Genomic DNA, 14,267 nt, shown 5'->3' with positions numbered 1-14,267 from the left:
AAGCTCACAACACGGCACGCTGCGTTGTGAGCTTGCAGATCTGCTATTTTTTGGCAAATGTTCCGCCCCAGGATAATGGACGTTGGGGATATGTTGATTTCTTTGGTCACAATAATCGTGATATGAAATTTTCATATTGTCCCATCCCTAATTTGCAGTGAGGTACAATGCAGTGAATATTGATTTGTGCCAAAGACTAAGCCTTGTTACACAACATCATAATGTTTTTATTTCCATCATGAAACCCAATTAATAAATGTCAAGTCTCCAGGCAGAAGGTAGTCCACAAAAATTAAAAACTCCAAAAGGTAAAAGCTCCTTGTAAAAAAGGGTTAGTCCTGTCCACGAAGGTTGTTCTGTGCAGTACGTTAGTATTATCCAACATCGGAAAAACAGTTTGTCCACAAAGTGTTTGCTTCTGTCCAGAAAACATCCTCGCAGCTCTAGGATCCTTTGAAAGGCCGGTCTGTCGTACAAAAAGATGACGTTCTCTGCTCCAGACGAAACATTCTCCTGACTTCACTGCGGCCCAATGGTGACTCTATGTAGACAAGACAAAATAAAGCCTGTGTTAGCAACATTAACAAAAGTCATCAGAGTTGGACAGAATTCATTTGCAAGTGTGTTTCTAGTTGCGGTTGGTTGTTTAAGTTTAACTGTTAAACTGACAATACAGTATGTCCATATATGGGGATTCCCAGATACGGGCTTAATATTGATGGACATAAAAGGGATTCTATTAGTGTGGTTGCCCTAACAGGGCATCATCTGGGAATCAGATGTAGAGGTCAGCTCAATATATGGATCTGGATATCTAGGTGATGATCAAGTAGTCTGTATCAGAGTCCTGCAACGGGTCGGGGGCCTCGCGGGTATCCGACGGGTACCCGTGTTTGACGGGGGAAACGGCCAGAATATATACAGTACTATTGTAAATGTGTGGGTGCGGGGCCAGAATATATACAGTACTATTGTAAATGTGTGGGTGCGGGGACAGAATATATACAGTACTATTGTAAATGTGTGGGTGCGGGGCCAGAATATATACAGTACTATTGTAAATGTGTGGGTGCGGGGACAGCGGTGCGCGACTAAACTCAGAAGGGTGACATTTTACTGTGAAAATCAGACAACTGTTTCTGCCAAAAACAACGTCACAAGAGCGCACACAGTGAGCAGCAGGACATGAACCACGGCATGCATACAGCACTGTTTAGCCTAAGGGGGTCATTACATGAGGTCGATTTTTTTGTAGACGATAGTTTTTACTATTGATTCGGCCATTTTGACACACGGAGACGCGGTTTCATGACCCTAACCGATACTTTTCCGAATTCGGCTCTGAAAGTGCATTTCTGCGGTTTCGCATCAGTTTCGCAACGGTGTAATATCGGAATTCGGCCGTGAGGGAGAGTGCGATGATGTCATAGCACCCCCTCCTCTGCTCCCCTTCCCCTGCTGCATATAAGTGTCAGTCTGTCAGACTAACCGAAAATGTATTATTATTATTTGTGTTGTTGTAGGCCTAATTAAAACCCAGAAAATAGCCCAGTGATCTATTAGCACAAACCTCATTTGAAAAATGTCAGGAGTAGTCTATATGAAAGCCTTTTAAAAATGTCTAATTACGCACAAGTCGTCGCACCTGGGCTGGTACCCTAGCTGGCCTGTCGGAGTTGCAACAGCTCTCCTCTCCGCAAAGTTAAATTAAACCATTAGGCTATGGTATTCCATTCTAAGCAAAGCTATGATTAATGACTATTTTGCGTCCCCCTTTTTCAACTTCTCACCAAAAAATACTGGATTAATTCTTCATGCACCGCGCCACATCACAGACGCAGCGGACTTCAGGTAATGAGTGAGTTATTGTAATATGCTGAGTCTTGCTGACAGACAGACAGACAGACAGACAGACAGACAGACAGACAGACAGACACAGACAGACAGACAGACAGACAGACAGACAGACAGACAGACAGACAGACAGACAGACAGAATAAACATAACTGTCCAGTCAGTCAGAGACCATCACAAAAACTTCCTCCATATCCTCGCTCCCTCTCCTCCAGTCAAAGAAATCATGTCGCTTTTTCTCTCCAGTGCGTCTAGCCTCCTCTTAAGGCACGCATGTTGCTTCCAAACTAGGCAATTTACTTAAAGCCATAACGGAAGGCTATGATTGTGACTTCCAGTGAAATAACAGACTGCCAGTGGCGTATGGCGTCAGTTCATTAATTTATTCCGTTAGTTTATTTTGCAACGGTGACGGCACATCATCCTCCATTGCGCCGCATCCCAGTGCAGTGCGTCAGTTCAGTAAGAGCTAAGGTATGGCAACATGACTGTTGTCTGGTCTTGCACGTGCAAGGCACGCATGCAAGACAGTCATGTTGCCAATACTTAGCAACAGGCATGATGAATTTATTTTAAGAAGTACATTTTATTATTTTCCCTTGTAATCAAGGTATGGTAGACTACCATACCCATATGTGCCTCTGTAGGCTAGCCTACTCCGTTAGTTGCCTCGCATGGTGCGTTATACTTCTGTGTTGCAGCTAGAAGACAGAACTCACTTAATATAGCCCATCCCCGTAGATAATGTCCAGAAATATGCTCCATAGGCTATAAATGTTCCGACCTTCATCTTCCAGGTGACTTTTGTTGGTGTTTCACTTCACCTCGCTAAAAACCTCCTTTTGCGGGACTCATTGAATATGCGAACAGATGATAATAATATGGATTTGGGAGCATAGCCTAATTACAAAGCATGCTCATTAAAAACAATATAGGCCTATATTTTATAGTTGAAGGGTAAATACACAGTATAGGCCTATGTAGGCTGGGAACATGACACATTTTGCTTGAATTCATGCGTTGTCAACTTGTAGTATAAACACAGAAAAACGAACCAACAACAAGGTGTAAACGCGACGTTTTTTGGGTAATAAATCCAAAACGAGACCGGCAGCGTTTCCAATCGTCCTGGTATAAAGACCCCCTAAACTTCAAGTCACACACATGGAGCAGATGCCGGCTGGAGTGCACACAGTCACAGGAGGATACCGACACACAACACAAAACTGAATAAAGTGGGCACGAGTGAACTGCTTGCCTACTAGCGCGATGTAGTTGCCAAAACTAATATGATTTGGGATTTAGCCTGCATCTCATTAAACCTTAATAAGCAAACCTACAAGTCTGAGGGACTGGGTTTGTTTTGTTTTTTTCATGATGGGGCGTGATAGGGTGACATGCCTGCAATCAACTTGTCCAATTCAACCACATCCAATGGATGTGGTTGAATGCAAGCTCACAAAGCTGCAAGTTCCGACATGTTGTGAGTTTGTAGCTCTGACATTGAGGCATTACGGACAAGATATGTACGTACAAGATGTGCCCGTTTTCAAAGTTAACTGCGACCTATGGTCGCAATAATACATACCTTTCATTTCAGAGCATCAGCACGAGTTGAAAGAATTCCAGCCTTGGTTCATCTATCCTATTGGGTGTGGTGGATCTTTTCTCTCCTCTCATGATGATGTCCTGCAATTTGTCCTCTTTGTCCTGGCAGCCTGATTAGCCTGTGAGGGGAAATAACAATAACCACATTATACTTTTAAATCAAGTGATTAAATAGTTCCTAGTAGAATCCCCACCCCTATTCTCTCAGTCAACAGAGCTTTGTCCCAAAATGTTTTGGACCGCATCGCTGTATGGTATGATATGTATGAATTGAGTACAATGGACCAAAATGGATAGAAGCCCTTTGGGCTTATTGTGTTAATATTTTAGGATAGAATTTGACTCTACTACCAGTACTGTTATTGATATGGGTAGTAAACTATTCATTCAATCAACAACCACAGGAAAGCTTGTTTGCCTTTAGTGTTGTAAATTAATGTTTTCAAGGAACCCAAATTGACTTATATTAGCCTGCAGAAACCCATTTGAAAAGATATGCCAGGTGAGCAGTGATTCTCAAACATTTTAATCTCAAGGACCCCCAGTATGACATGCATTAGGCTACGGACCCCATCTAATGGCAATTCTATCCCTGAGACCCTCATTTATATTGTAAAATCAGTAAACGTAACTCTAACAGTGTACACATTCAACCAAATGGGTCCATTTGGTTCCATCTGTACACTCCCTGGTGTTGTACACTCCCTGAGTTACCGACCCGTAGGGTCCATTAGGTTCCATTTGGACACTCTCAGAGTTACAGACCTGTAGACCTGTAAGGGTCCATTTGGTTCCATTTGGGTTAGGTTACAGACCTGTAAGGGTCCATTTGGTTCCATTTGGACTCTCTCAGAGTTACAGACCTGTAAGGGTCCATTTTGTTCCATTTGGACACTCTCAGAGTTACAGACCTGTAAGGGTCCATTTGGTTCCATTTAGACACTCTCAGAGTTACAGACCTGTAGACCTGTAAGGGTCCATTTGGTTCCATTTGTAGATGATGTTACAGACCCAAAAGGGTCCATTTGCTTCCTATTTTTCATTTAGCTGGGGACCCCTTGGAACTCCCTCAAGGACCGCTGGGGGTCCAATGAACCAATGAAACATGTTGACCCACTTAACATGTTGACAACTACCCCGTGGCGTGACATGGTGGTGGTGTAACGATGGCAAAGTATCTTACCTTAATAGTGTGTTGTTTGGAATTGGGAGCACGTCAGCAGGGGTGAGATGCCGTGGGCTCGGTTGGGCTCGGTGAGCCCACACTTCTTTTTTTTCAAGCTGCACGTAGTGTACGCACGCCCAACATGCACGCACACACGACCCGCGCGTGCACGCACGTCGTCAAGTTGTGTGACGCGGCTGACGCCGCGGTCAGCACGAACATTTCTGTCCCCCTACCTGGCTAGCTGCTTTGCCTTTGCATAACAATACTCGGGTAAGCAGTTCTCACCTACGTCCTCATTTACAGTAGGCCTACTACACGGCCAGCACGTTCGCCTTGCATTCTTTGCAGACAAAACGTCGATCTGGAAGAGTGGAAGAAAAAAAGGCAGTGTGTTGTTTTGTCAGAGGCTCAGAGCTGCATGCATATAGCAGAGGGAGAGTTCCGAAAGTGTCTAGTATGATTGTAAAGTAAAGTCTATTTAATATGTAAAGTTATTTTATATTTTATATAAAAAAAATACATGAATTGAAACACATTAATTGAAACTAACTAACAACTACATAATAAGAAATATAGGCTAGTTAGGCTACATTAAAAATGTTGTGATGTTGAATACAGTATTTCAACTAGTACCGAGCGGCAGGCATGCGTGCACACATGCGCGTGCACGAGCGCGTACGTGACGTCAGGAATTTAGAGGGGTACCACTTCTAAAATCCATATCACACCACTGCACGTCAGACTCAATCAGCTATAGTCCATAAGGAATGAGCATTGTGTCGGTGAATTATCAGACCATCACACCACTGCACGTCAGACTCAATCAGCTATAGTCCATAAGGAATGAGCATTGTGTCGGTGAATTATCAGACCATCACACCACTGCACGTCAGACTCAATCAGCTATAGTCCATAAGGAATGAGCATTGTGTCGGTGAATTATCAGACCATCACACCACTGCACGTCAGACTCAATCAGCTATAGTCCATAAGGAATGAGCATTGTGTCGGTGAATTATCAGACCATCACACCACTGCACGTCAGACTCAATCAGCTATAGTCCATAAGGAATGAGCATTGTGTCGGTGAATTATCAGACCATCACACCACTGCACGTCAGACTCAATCAGCTATAGTCCATAAGGAATGAGCATTGTGTCGGTGAATTATCAGACCATCACACCACTGCACGTCAGACTCAATCAGCTATAGTCCATAAGGAATGAGCATTGTGTCGGTGAATTATCAGACCATCACACCACTGCACGTCAGACTCAATCAGCTATAGTCCATAAGGAATGAGCATTGTGTCGGTGAATTATCAGACCATCACACCACTGCACGTCAGACTCAATCAGCTATAGTCCATAAGGAATGAGCATTGTGTCGGTGAATTATCAGACCATCACACCACTGCACGTCAGACTCAATCAGCTATAGTCCATAAGGAATGAGCATTGTGTCGGTGAATTATCAGACCATCACACCACTGCACGTCAGACTCAATCAGCTATAGTCCATAAGGAATGAGCATTGTGTCGGTGAATTATCAGACCATCACACCACTGCACGTCAGACTCAATCAGCTATAGTCCATAAGGAATGAGCATTGTGTCGGTGAATTATCAGACCATCACACCACTGCACGTCAGACTCAATCAGCTATAGTCCATAAGGAATGAGCATTGTGTCGGTGAATTATCAGACCATCACATCACTTTATCAGCTATAGTCCATAAGGAATGAGCATTGTGTCGGTGAATTATCAGACCATCACATATCACACCACTGCACGTCAGACTCAATCAGCTATAGTCCATAAGGAATGAGCATTGTGTCGGTGAATTATCAGACCATCACACCACTGCACGTCAGACTCAATCAGCTATAGTCCATAAGGAATGAGCATTGTGTCGGTGAATTATCAGACCATCACATCACTTTATCAGCTATAGTCCATAAGGAATGAGCATTGTGTCGGTGAATTATCAGACCATCACATATCACACCACTGCACGTCAGACTCAATCAGCTATAGTCCATAAGGAATGAGCATTGTGTCGGTGAATTATCAGACCATCACACCACTGCACGTCAGACTCAATCAGCTATAGTCCATAAGGAATGAGCATTGTGTCGGTGAATTATCAGACCATCACATCACTGCACGTCAGACTCAATCAGCTATAGTCCATAAGGAATGAGCATTGTGTCGGTGCATTATCAGACCATCAGTCCATAAGGAATGAGCATTGTGTCGGTGCATTATCAGACCATCAGTCCATAAGGAATGAGCATTGTGTCGGTGCATTATCAGACCATCAGTCCATAAGGAATGAGCATTGTGTCGGTGCATTATCAGACCATCAGTCCATAAGGAATGAGCATTGTGTCTGTGAATTATCAGACCATCACATCACTTTAGTCCATAAGGAATGAGCATTGTGTCGGTGAATTATCAGCTATAGTCCATAAGGAATGAGCATTGTGTGGGTGAATTATCAGACCATCACATCACTTTAGTCCATAAGGAATGAGCATTGTGTCGGTGAATTATCAGCTATAGTCCATAAGGAATGAGCATTGTGTGGGTGAATTATCAGACCATCACATCACTTTAGTCCATAAGGAATGAGCATTGTGTCGGTGAATTATCAGCTATAGTCCATAAGGAATGAGCATTGTGTCGGTGAATTATCAGCTATAGTCCATAAGGAATGAGCATTGTGTCGGTGAATTATCAGACCATCACATCACTTTTCTAATCAACTTTACTTAACGTTTGCAAAGAGCAGCAGCAACAACAACAAGTACTGGAGCTTTAAGAATGAAGAATCGATCCCAGAACATCACAACGCAAGTCAAATGCAATCGAGCACAGAACAGTCGGCATTAATCGAATGGTGGAAAAAGTACTCAAATATTTTACTTAAGTAAAAGTACCTATCAGTACTGCAATAGGCTATACAAATATTTTGCAAAGTAAAGTCCGAAATTCAATAGGTACTTGACTCGAGTAAAAGTAGCCTACAACAGTATTGGCATCAACGTGTAAGCCTACTTAAAATACCTAAGTAAAAGTACTCATAATGCAGAATGTCCCATTGACAGTCGTGTAAAGTAACGAAGTACTTTTACTCAAGTACTGTTCTTAATTCAAATTTAGGTATTTGTACTTTACTTGAGTATTTCCATACTTGTCCTTCTAATCAACTACTCTCAGAGGCATTATTGTACTTTTACTCCACTACAATTATTTGGAAACTTTATTTGCTGGTATAAATTTAAAAATATTAATGCATACTGTACATAAACTTAAGCCCTCTGCTATTTGAAAATAGACGATCTACAAGCTTTTAATACTTTTACTCAAACATTTGAGTATTTGTTGAGTACTGAAAATAGCAGCAATGAGGTGGGTATAGCCTACATGTTTTGTAAATAAGAATCCAAATCTACAAAGTAACTATAGGCTAAAGTTTTCTAATCATTGTAGTGGAGTAAAAGTACAATATTTAGATCCAAGTAGAAGTAGCCTAAAAGATGCAGTAGTGAATGCTGGCTGCTGGCATTCCTGCGTGTGTGGGACTGGGAGTGTGGAATATCCCCATCTCTCCATATATGGTCATTTGCATCACAGGGAATCCCCCTGCAGTACCGCAGTACCGGCCATTATAACAACGTGGCCCAGACACGTTCTGAGATCGTGTCTGAACAACGATTTTTTAAAGAAAAATCGTGTCCCAGTCACGTTCTTGTGTAATGCAAAAACGTGACTGTGCTACGATTTTCTGTGGAGACTGGCATTTTCGACCTGTCCCTTACATTGAATTAGGGTTACCAACCGTCCCGTAAAATACAGGATCGTCCCGCTTTTGGAAACTAAAAGACGTATCTCGTATTGAACTGAAACGGGACGCTCTTTGTCCCGTATTTGAAGGTTGGGGGATAAATATGAATGACGAGATGATTTGAGAAATGACAGCGATTCTGCCTGTCAATGAGCTTCCACTCTGCTCTCCTCTGAGTCAAGTGAAGTGCTGCATCCCATTGCTGTGAGAGGCGCTGCGCTGTTTGTAAGCAGCCCATTGGCTTATTAACACAGTGCAGAGCCCTAGAATGGAGAGTTGCGTCACTCCCGTTTTAGCAACACTGTGTCAGAGCAGTATAATCAGTGTGTCAGAGCAGTATAATCTGATTAATGCTCTGACACACTGTTGCTAAGACACAGTCTCCACCCCCTACACCAATCCCTTCCCATTGGCTCTAGGTTCAGTCCACAAGTTGCCTGAGCGAGAGTGTGTGCGAGCGAGCGAGCATAGGACAGTACTCAGAACATTGTTTAATGTCTTTAAAAAAGAAGATTGTGTACAAACAGATTAGACATGAATCCATGATACATTACTTTGATAAAATTCTGTTCATGTTCACCAGCTGTCAATGATATTAAGATGGCAACCTTTGTGCAATACATTGATTGCTTGAAGTATTTATTTTAGGTTTTGCAAGGTTAAAGTTTCATGACAGTACAGTTCACTGATACAAGGTCAACTAAGGAAACTCAGTTAAGGCTTATTTTCATTGATATTCTCTAACTCAGTGGTTCTCAACCTGTGGTTGCACATTATTTTGGGGATTACCTTAATGTGCAACATTGTTTTCTCACAGTATACAAACCAACAAAAAGTTTAAGTGTATAGAGGGTATCTGCGCATTTCTAAAGGGACAATTGAAGGACTTTTTAATCTAAAATGACAAATTAAACATGGGCCAAATTGTCAAATATTAGAGGCAGAAATTGTGAAAATAGCCGCGGCTGTGGCGTCGCAGGCTCTCCGGAGCCTTCGTCCCCTCAAGTGCAGGCCGAGAGGCGGGGACAGTACTCATTAATGGACATGTCAGTTTTCAATGTAAATGAGCCAGAGTTAGCCACTGGCTAATTTTCATCTGTAGTCCCTGGACCTTAGTGGTGATCAACCCCCCAACCAACCCTTGATGCTGAGTGCCAAGCAGGGAAGCATTGGGTCCCATTTTTACAGTCTTTGGTATGACCTGGCCGGGGAATTGAACGCCCGACCTCCCAGACTCAGGGTGGACACTCTAACCACAAGTAGGCCACTGAGCTGGTGGAGGCTGCCTGTGGACCTCGCGTCTGTCAGCAGCTTCGTCGCGTCCCGGCGGACTCCAGCTGCCCGCGGCGCGTGCAGAGGGGAGCAGAGCACGGGACTCTGCCTCTACCCGACGAGTCCCGGGGAGAGACATTATTGGGAAAAAAAATGGACACAAGGTGGCCTGTAATATTTAGTCTGGAAACAGCAGGACTTCAAGACTTTCATAATAAATTAAAAAAAAAACCAACCTGCCTGTGAGGCTCCTCCAGGTGTCCCATGGCCCTTCCACCAGGTGGCAGATGAACACTTCATCACCGATGGCAGAGGAAACCATTCAAGGCACCAACCTGCTCACCGGGAGCAACTAGTGGTTCAGAGTCTTGCTCAAGGACTCGTGGATAGCATGGAGCCGAGATTTGAACCGCTGACCCACGGAATGTGGGCCAGCTGCCCAGTGGCTGGTCTTGCCAGCATCGGCCTCAGCACCCAGCACCACATCTATCTCTCACCTCATGGCTTCCTACTATAGGTTCTTTCCATCCTGAACTTGCCATTACACGCAGCCAAGGCCTGTAGATCAGGTGCTACAGCATTGTTTGGCTGGTCGACGTCTCCTGGGTATGTATACACACATGCATTGACGCCCTGACAGAAAAATTCCTGGCAGGGCGTAAGATTACGAAGAGCAGGAGGAATCTTAGCATGCGGTTCGACTTCTCTCTTGCATGCATTCATCACCTCCTGCACAGTCCACAGACCATTGCACTGCAATCTGTAATAGCCTGAATGCGTTCCAACATCGTAACTGCCCTTGGGCCCCCTATTCGGATCCCAAAAGGTATCAATGACCCGAATTGTTATCCATTGCATCACATCTCCCATCACCATCTTCTTCGAACCCATCCTTGCATTCGATCGCCGACAGAGTGGGAAACTCAAAAGCCTTGTTTTTATAACAATGACAACACTATGACGTCACCTCTACCTCACTGTCACATTGGACAACCTACGTACATCCAAGGGGATCAATCAATGTGACGTCATATTCACGTCCAAATATTGAGTTCCACACGGCTCCATTTATGGTAAAGACTGTTCTGCGGTAGGGCGTTTAATAGAGTAAACTCTATTATTACAGTGGCACCAAAATCCATGGAGACAATCAGGGGAGTAAGAACCCGGGTTAACCTGTTTAATCCCGAATTTTTCCCAGACATAAGAATATTCAAATATTGTGTCATTAGTAACACTTTGAAATAATCCATCATATTATTTATTTTTTAATTTTCATGAAAAAGTAGGTGAAAAGGTGTGTTTTATGAAAAGGTGTGTTGTATCAACCTTTTAAATATATATAGTAATTATAGTTATCCTAGAAAGTGAAAATCTTACACCAAAGGCCATAACTACCTACCTACCACCATACTGCATCCCTCATTAAACTAACTACCAGTAAGACAGCTAAGGGTGAAAAGTGTCCAGGGAGAGGTCGCACCATATCTTGGTCATTTGGCCAGTGATATATATCGGACCAGTTACCCATATATAGAGACCCCTGGTACCCATATATATTCATAACCTGGCGTGGCCATACGTTATACTGTGTTCACTCACTTCCACAGTATAACATCTGGACTTACGGGTATTGGCAGTGAGTATGTCGAGTATCCTGATTATTTTCTGATCAGGGCCAATCAGTGACTGATGTCCGCACAACAAACGTAGTCTTCCTGACAACAAGTGAAAAGCTTCCCCTGATTGGTCCATGTGTAGATGGTGACGTAAAATACATGCTGCCGCTTGCTGCAGCATTTTCAAAACAACAATGGCTGCCCTCGATGCAACAAGTGTAACAGTTAACGCTGAAACGATAATTGAAGTTATTTCAGAGTTGGAATCAATTACAACAATTAAAAAGGAACAGGAGTATGCACTAGCGGAGTTCATCAGCCGAAAATACGTGTTTGCCGTCCTTCCGACTGGCTTCGGAAAGAGCTTGATATACCAGATTGCTCCTTTGGTGTTCAAGAAACTATACCCCGGCACAAACCCTATCCTTATTGTTGTTTCTCCGCTGAACGCATTGATGGAGGACCAGGAACGGGAGGCATCGAAGCTGGGAATCACAGCACTGCAGATTGTTGGTCGAAATGACAGGGACATACTAGATGGACGCTGTCAGTTTGTTTTTGGCAGCCCAGAAGCCTGGTTGCTCAATTCTAAATGGCGTAAGATGCTGGGCAACGCAGTGTATCGTCAAAACCTCATGGGTATTGTTGTGGACGAGGTACACCTAACTTATAAATGGCAAGTACAAAACGTCTATTCTTACTATGTCTGTCTGAACTGGTAATATAAAACCCCTAGCATAACCTCACCCTCAGTCTGACTTTTATATTGCAAATATTCTTTTGGCACTGTTTTCTGTCTTTTTCTTTTTTTCTGGAGTTATCTATTGCATAGTACTGTGTTTTATGTTGTCTGTCATTCAATGTTATATGAGTTAAAGAGAAGGATCTCAACGGATATAAGCTTTGCCTTACCGAAGTTTCCTTTAGTTACTTGACCTTGTATCAGTGAACTGTACTGTCATGAAACTACCCTTTCCTATGCAAAACACTTAATAAATACCTCAATCAATTAATCAGGCAAGCAATCAATTGTTGTGAATTTAGTACAAAGGGACCCTTATGGAAATAAGCCTACAATCTATCTTTTGGACTTTTTCCTATGCAAACCTCTAATACATTGTTCAATCAATCTATCAATCAATCAATCAATCAATATGTTGGGACTAGCCAAACGTTACAATTCAATAATTATAGTATCTTCACCTCTGTGCCATCATGATCAGTTGTAGTCTAGGGTGACCTGTGACCAGACGTCCCGGTTTGGCCAGCTGCGTGTCCCCTAAAAAAATCTCTAAAGCGGTTGAAAATATTGTCACTCACCCTAAAAAGTATTCAACCTCAGCAGTCCAATTGGTCCTGGTGAATTATTACTGAAATACAAATTAAAGCTTGTTGCAATGTGATACTTTGTGAACTTTTAGATAAGCTGAATTCTCCCTTTTTTCCCTTTACTACAAATGTAGTGTAGTCAAAAGTACTATATAATGTATTTTCCCTTTCCTACAAATTTAGTGGAGTCAAAAGTACTATATAATGTATTTTCCCTTTCCTACAAATTTAGTGGAGTCAAAAGTACAATATAATGTATTTTCCCTTTCCTACAAATGTAGTTTAGTCAAAAGTACTATATAATGTATTTTCCCTTTCCTACAAATTTAGTGGAGTCAAAAGTACAATATAATGTATTTTCCCTTTCCTACAAATTTAGTGGAGTCAAAAGTACAATATAATGTATTTTCCCTTTCCTACAAATTTAGTGGAGTCAAAAGTACAATATAATGTATTTTCCCTTTCCTACAAATTTAGTGGAGTCAAAAGTACTATATAATGTATTTTCCCTTTCCTACAAATTTAGTGGAGTCAAAAGTACAATATAATGTATTTTCCCTTTCCTACAAATTTAGTGGAGTCAAAAGTACAATATAATGTATTTTCCCTTTCCTACAAATTTAGTGGAGTCAAAAGTACTATATAATGTGAACACATGTCGTCTAGGCTGCTTATAATACTGTTCTTTCTAATCTATTCTTCTAACGGGACAGGGTGCAAATGGACAGCCTGCTTTTCGAGAGAGTTTCGCAAAGCTAGGCGAGCTCAGATCTATTGCTATACAAGGTGAGTGAAGTGGCAATAGTTATGTAAATATTATATTAACAAATAAGTAATAAGAGCCAGTGTTTTTATTTTAATGTATGATCTTGTAATTATTGCTGTTTTCTTTTTCATGTGATCTATTTAATGTCATAATAGTATGTTGCATTGCGTTATTATTAATATTGTTGTTGTAATATTGTGTATTGTCCAGGTACACCAGTGTTGGCTTTGACAGCGTCTGCGGACATGGAATCCAGAGAGCGAGTCCGCAAACTTCTGCATATGGAACATGCAACACAAGTAACTGTGAGCCCAAACAGAAGCAATATCAGACTTGGACTGTACACCCCTACACACGCAGAGAAACTCCAGTGCCTGGACTGGATTGTGGAGGAAGTTAGAGCCAAAGCTGCAACAATGTCTCCAATACTCATCTACTGTCGTTCAATAAAGGCAGTTGGACAAGTGTTCTGCTATCTGAAAGCATAACTGGCTGAGGATGCCTGGGTTGACAGGGATCCGAAACAGAAGGCAAGCACACATCTAATTGGCATGTACCACTCAAATACACTGAACAAATATAACAAAATAGTGACTTCTTCCCTGAATGCTCAGGGCAACTGCCGAGTTGTGGTTGCCACGACAGCACTTGGGGTTGGACTGAACTTCCCAAACATCTCCCATGTAGTGATGTATGGCCCGCCAGATGACGTTGAAGCAATAGTACAACCGAGTGGCAGAGCTGGAAGAAATGGTCTTCAGTCACATGCAATTTTGTACAACACTAAGCAGTCACAAAA

This window comes from Nannobrachium achirus, assembly GCF_963921795.1.
Source record: "Nannobrachium achirus genome assembly, chromosome: 16".
Taxonomy (NCBI): Eukaryota; Metazoa; Chordata; class Actinopteri; order Myctophiformes; family Myctophidae; genus Nannobrachium; species Nannobrachium achirus.
Note: the sequence above shows the minus strand (reverse complement) of the source record.